We start from the raw sequence: 6504 nt of genomic DNA on the forward strand, positions 1-6504 counted from the left end.
ACTGGAAGACATACCGCCAGTGAAACTTAGAACCCTCTTATGCTCCCAAAGCTTTATCCATATGCAAATGAGATACGTCCCTGGGGATGCCTGGGTCCTAGGTGTTTTAATACACAACTAATTTTATTTTAAGAGAGAAAAAAGAACCTGGAAGTGTTCCCGAATTTAACATCTGCACGCGGAGGGGATGACGAAATGCATTAGTCCTGAAGAATAACGTTCTCCCATCTTCTCGGAAAACATCTGGGGTATTAGCCTCCCCTGCGCTCATCCCCCCCCCCCCACCTCCCACCACAAAGCTGGCTCTCTGCTGACAGTTTATCAGAGATAAATGGAAACACCTGGGAGCCAGATAAGGCCAACTGAGTGTGATCAGCTGAGGAGCCCTTGGGGACGCATGCCACTCAGTATTTCTTTCTCCACACCAGGCAGGGTGGGAGCACGATCTGGCCTGTGACGGATGGCGAGGCTCGCTTTCACATCCATCCTTTCCTTCATTCGTTCCAACCTCAAGAGGCCAGCCTGCCCGGCTTCCCGCCTGACCTAGGTCAACACTGAAACCACCAGGTAAGTCAGATGTTCATTGATCCTGCTCTTCATCATTTCCGCAAGAAGACTTTCAGGAACTAACTCTGTGTTTTGTTCAGTTCTTTGATCACCTTTGCCTTTGTCAAACCAAGCCCTCTCTGGTTAAACCCTCTTATCCCTACAGAGATGTGCAGCTTCCTATAGGCTCTTGTGCCCTGTGGTCATTCAAACAAATATTTTTGTGGCCATCTCCACCTTCCCAAACTGGAACAATTATTAAATCTCTTTTCTTCCCATGTCTCTACATTAGGCTAGACTAAACAGTCGCTGTCTCCTTTAACCTTTCTTCAGAGGTCCTACTTGCTCCCTTTCAATTAGCTGATTCCTTTTCTCTCAACTCATTCCAGCTTCTGCACATCATTTAGAGGCTGAAACTTGACACAGAACTCTAATACTTGACAACAGATCCAACTGCTATTCAAATGAGATTATTCCAGTGTGTTTTAGCACAGCTACTACCTGGATCCCTAAGCAAGTTGCATAACACTTCTGGGCCTTGATTTCTTTAGTTGTGAAATTGTTTCAGTCATAAAGAATAAGGACTGTGAACATGGCATTAGGAAGACAAACCAGCAGCCAACAGAGACTTTCTAAAAGAACTGAATAAAGAAAGACACATAGGAGTTAACTAGATAAAAAAAAAAAAAAAAAGGAAAAGAGAAGAAAGCAATCCTAGAGGCAAATACATGTGCAAAGGTCCTGGGGCCTGAACTCCTTTGAACCACGATGATCAGATCCCAGAACACAGGGAAACAGGTCACAGAATGAGGAAATGAAAGTAAAGGAGATAAATGCCATATGACATAGGGCCTTGTTAGCTAAGATAAGGATTTTAGTCTCTCTCCTCAAGGCACAGAGAAGATGAGACACTTATAAAGAGCACATTTTGTACAATTTCCAAGGAAAGTAGCTACAGAAGGGATTGGACACAGGGAAGACATGGTGCATGTAGAAGACTCTGGAGGTAATCTAGGAGTGAAAGTGTAAGAAATTGTACTGTGGTAGCAGCATGAAGACAAAGAGGCATGGACAGATTTGGAAATGAGGATCAACAACCCTTACTGATGCAGTGAATATGGCAAAGAGGGAGAAGGAGGTGTGAAGGATGGCTGCCAAGTGTTTGTGTGCTCATCTTCGGATGGCGGTGCTGTGTATTGAGAGCAGGAATGTGGGGGGAGAGATACAGGTTGCAGGGAGAAGGTTTGAGTTCAATTTTTGGCCATGTGGAGTTTGAAGTGCTGTGAGATGGCCAAGTCAAGATGTTGAATAGGCAAATGGATTTATGGCTGGGGGCTCTGGGGAGAGGCTAGGCTGGAGATATAGATTTAAGAGTCATCAGCATATAGATAATAATTAAAACCATAAGCATGGACAAGCTCACAGACAGAGGGTGTAGGATGGGAAGAACAGGGCAGTGGATCAAGCCTTGAAATTTTCCAATATTTAACAGTCAGTAAAATGGACGATGAGCCAGGAAAAAGACCAAGGAGGATCCCGGAGGTAGGAGAAAATTAGGAGGGTGTTAGGTCATGGAACCCAAAAAAGAGGGTGTTTTGAGAAGAAGGGAATGTCAACAGCAAGGCTGTTACATTTCCTTGTCTTTAATGACCTAACCCAGGTGACATTCCCATCAAACTTTCATGTGTGTGCACAGTGCTGAGTTTTTCCAACTTGAAATTTTGCCATTTTCCCTATGCATACTGTGGCTTATTGTTGGGTGTTGTGACCAGACTTTCTATCCAACCAAATTAGTATAGAACACAGGTTACACCTCATTTATCCAGAAGATTCTGCTATCCAGAGTGTGGTCAAGAATTAGGGAGGGAAAAAAACCCGAAAAACTTAATGATCATTATGAAATTCTCACCACGAATATTTGTGCATTTACGAAGAAGAGCTCTTGTTTAGCTTTCACTTAGAACCTTTATCTTGTAAGTTCTGAAAAAGTTGATATTTGGTTTCTCAGTGCACAGTTAAATGGAAAGAACTTTGCAGTGAGGGGCTGGGGGGAGGCATGGCTCACAGAGACATGCAAAATTTGTGATAGTATAGTCCAGTCAGCAGTCCTTAGGAAGTAGGTTAAAGTATACAAAAGGCAAGCAAGAGAACAAGACATTATAGCACTCTGAGTTCACGTAGTGAGGCATAAATACATCCTACTCCTCAGTAATCCTAGGGGAAACATCGCACTATAATGTCTCATAATAACAGAGTAATCTGATACATTTTAAATACATGTTTGTGACATCAAAATATAATTTTTTTTCAAAATAGAAATTTAAAAAGCCTATCATGTGGTTTTCCATATTCCTTCGTCCCTTGTATTTGCTATAAACTGATCATTAGAGCGGGCGGCTCAATGGGATTCCAGTTAAATTTTTTGGTAAGCATCATCACAGGAGGTGATGTGAATCTCAGGTTATTCTGAGATGTTAGGATTGGTCCAGGGGGTCAGGTCAACTGTAACATCCATTTTGAAGTTCTAGTTGACCTCTCACCTAACGGTTTTACAATTATCATTGCCTGGATTTATTATTTCAGTTGGAGTCAAAAGGCCTGGAGTGTGGCAAGCTCTACAGCACCAATCACCTTATTTCTTCAACAAACAGATTGCAAAGAGAAAAGGAGCGAGGGGAAGCCACAGATTAAAAGAGGCACAACCACCAAATGTGGTATGAAGGCGTTGTTCCGCTTAAACATTTATGAGTTTATGGGGACATTTGGACACTGATTGGAAATGTGATCCTATTAAGGAACTGCTATTTTTAGGTGTGATGACAACGCTGTAATGATGTATTTTTAAAAGCTGCTGTTTATCGAGATAGTACTGAAGTACCTATTGATGCCATGATATGATGTCTGGTATTAGCTTCAGAATAATCCAGGGGGTGAGGCGACGGGCCCTGGAGGTGCTGGGCAGGGGGCCCGTAGAGGAATAAATGAGCAGCCCTGAGAGTCGTTGAAACTGGATGTTGGGAACCTGAGGGTTCACGTGCCCTGTTCTCTGCCTTCTATAAATGCTTGAAATGTTCCTTTTAAAAAGCTGAAAAATAGGGGGAAAAAGTCATTTATTTTCCACCTTGTTATTCTGGAAGAAAAGATTTCTACAATGTTTCCTTCAGCAGGGCAGACGGATAATTTGGAGCATCTGAAGAGACATGCCTGGGGCCACGGGGGCGCCAGTGTGGGTCCCTCATTACTGAAACACCAAAGCGAAGCCAGCGGCGGGGAAGAAAGCACTGCACATCCCACACGGTGACGGGCTAGAAAGCTTCACTGTCTCACTCAGAAACTATTTCTAATCGAAGACACTCCCAGACTTCAGTTCTGACAGCAAAACCCTATGGCCCTCGGCGGTCTGACTCAGCAGGCTGGCTGATGGGAGGGCTCTGGGCCTCAGTGGCCCAAGTTTGAAGTCTGGTTCTCTTCCCTTTCTCCCTCCTCTGCTCCAGAGAAGTCACCATTTGTTGGCTGACTCAGTGGTAGCTTCAGGGGAAGCTGGTGGCTGGGGGGGACCAGTTCAGAGACTAGCCAGGGTCCATCTGAGGTTTGTATACCCGCCTTACCTGTATTTACACTTTTACTGTTGCCTGAGTTCAAGAAGACCATCACCTACTGAAATCCTACTCATCTTTTAAGAACTATTTTAAATGCCATCAAACTCCCAGATCTTTTCCCAGCCTGCTCATCAAAGCTAAGCTCTTTCCCAGCCCACCCTTCCTCTGAACCCCCCAACTTCTTTTTTTTAAGATTTTATTTATTTATTCACAAGAAAGAGAGAGAGAGAGAGAGGCAGAGACACAGGCAGAGGGAGAAGCAGGCTCCATGCCGGGAGCCCGACGTGGGACTCGATCCCAGGTCTCCAGGATCAGGCAGGCACTAAACCGCTGAGCCACCCGGGCTGCCCTGATCCCCCCAGCTTCTTGCTTGTAGGCCTTATATAGTATGTTTGAGTATCCAGAGCCCTGGCTAGGTGGTCAAACTCTTGATGGCTGGAATGTGTCTCCTCCACCTGTGTACCCACTGTCCCCGAGTCACCCCCTGTCCCCAGCCGCTCTCTGCTGGTGTAGAGTGGCTGCGGAATAGATGAGCTCACCCAAGGCCTTGCAACTGCCTTCTACCACCCAGCCCCTCTGCCTCCTTCCTGCTACCTCTCCTTTTCCTTCCGCCCCCCCCTCCCCACAGCACCTCTCTCTATTTCCCTCAGTTGAGAAGTGAGAGCATCGAGCATCGGAAAAGAGGGGGATCGATTTCACACCCAGGCCTCAGGCCGTCTGGGCGGATTGCCGGTGCCAGGCCATTTGTCTGGTGGGTGCAGAAGTGGGGGAGAAATCTCGGTCCTACGGCCTCACGCGCCCATCACTGCTTTCTGGATCAGCAAACCCCTCTCTCAGTCAATAGGAGCTTTGTGAGCCAAACAACAGATGCCACAGGGCCTCGAAGGCAAATAAATATGGTTATTCAACGTTCTATCGTACTGTGTATAATTCAGGAAATTCAATTATGGTTTCCCCGGCAACAGTAACACAACTCAGGCCCGGCGCACAGGCCTTGTGTTCTGGTGCACAAGGGGTTGACCCCGACCCCTTCACACATCGGAGACAACGCAATCTGGGCAGACTTACAATTATTATTGGAAACCTCAGTGGGTCCTCCTGAAGCCTGCTCTTCCTAATTTAAAGCTGTTTTTCAGCATTGGTTATAAAGACTTAAAAGGAAAAAAAAACACTCACACAATCTCAGATATATTTAAGTGTGGGATGATTAAGCGACACGGGTACAAGTTCAGAATCTGGAGACGGTTGAGGCATGGAACAGCAGAGCAGGACCTCTTTGGGCTGAAGATTGTCAGGATCAGACCTACCTACTGCCCAGAGCTGGGGTTTCGGCCTGCGGTCTATGATGTCCCTAGACACCAATGCCATTGTGGCTGGGAGAGTCTGGCACCAGCTCAGCTGCAGTAGACAGCTGGTCTACTGTCTAAGTGGCTACAGAAGCTTAGGCAAGGTACTTGCCTTTTCTGTGCCACAGCCTCCCCACCCACGAAATGGGATGATGGTGTTAGTAGACTACAGGGTTATTCAGTTGGTGTGGCTTTGGAGCAGAGAGTATTATTGGACCACTTGGCGGGATTTACTCATGACAACACTTAGCCATTTTTCATGACCCCACTTGTAATTCTGTGCCTGAGCCAAGATCAGAATTGGGACATGTTACATATGCACTACCTTGAGTTGGTTCTTTTTTTATTTTCTTAGCAAACCATATTTCTTTTTCCACTCCTCACTCCTCCATGAACTTTAATTAAGCGTTCTCCCATCTAGAGAGCAAGGCGAGGGTTAGGTTTTGTTTTTGAAAAGACTCGCAAGCTTGTATGGCAGCAGGTTTTTCCACAGTTTGACAGCTGCAGTTCAGCTCGATGCCACTGATTTATAAGACACTGAGCTCATTGGCTTGATCCTCTGTTCTCCCCCAGCCGTTTCTCAATCGAGTTGCACTGGCTGGAAACATCTGAGAAAGAAATTTACTGAGAGATGCACAAACAGCCTATTCACATTTCATAATTTTCGGGAGCTTTCCCCAGAGGACTCAGTGGTAGCCTGTTAACGCAGGCACGACCCCTGGCCAGTGTCCCTGCATCCCGTCACCCCACTCACTGGTGCAGACAATACCCGGGTCCCCTCCAAACTCGACTTCTTTGACTCTAATGCTAAGTGATGGAGCTAACACAGCACATGCTGTTCTCAAATCTTGCCCGGCCTCGCCTGTGACAGCAGGATTAGACAGGGAAATATGGACGGAAGGCACCCAATGGATTTAGTGATTTAATTGTCTGAGCACTTAAAAATTCAGGATTAATGCCACTTTAAGTGTGGCTGCTCCTTTCTCATTAACAGGAATCTGTTTAAAATAATT

The 6504-nt window shown here is 45.8% G+C and overlaps 1 long non-coding RNA gene across 1 annotated transcript; it reads left to right on the forward strand.

The window, feature by feature from the left end:
* Positions 1-327: 327 nt before the first annotated feature.
* Positions 328-5015, forward strand: LOC140599579 (uncharacterized). Its single transcript, XR_012002390.1, has 3 exons — positions 328-567; positions 3130-3260; positions 3714-5015. It is a non-coding gene; the product is annotated as an uncharacterized lncRNA (long non-coding RNA).
* The last annotated feature ends 1489 nt before the right edge of the window (positions 5016-6504 follow it).

This window comes from Vulpes vulpes, chromosome 7, assembly GCF_048418805.1.
Source record: "Vulpes vulpes isolate BD-2025 chromosome 7, VulVul3, whole genome shotgun sequence".
NCBI classification, from domain to species: domain Eukaryota; kingdom Metazoa; phylum Chordata; class Mammalia; order Carnivora; family Canidae; genus Vulpes; species Vulpes vulpes.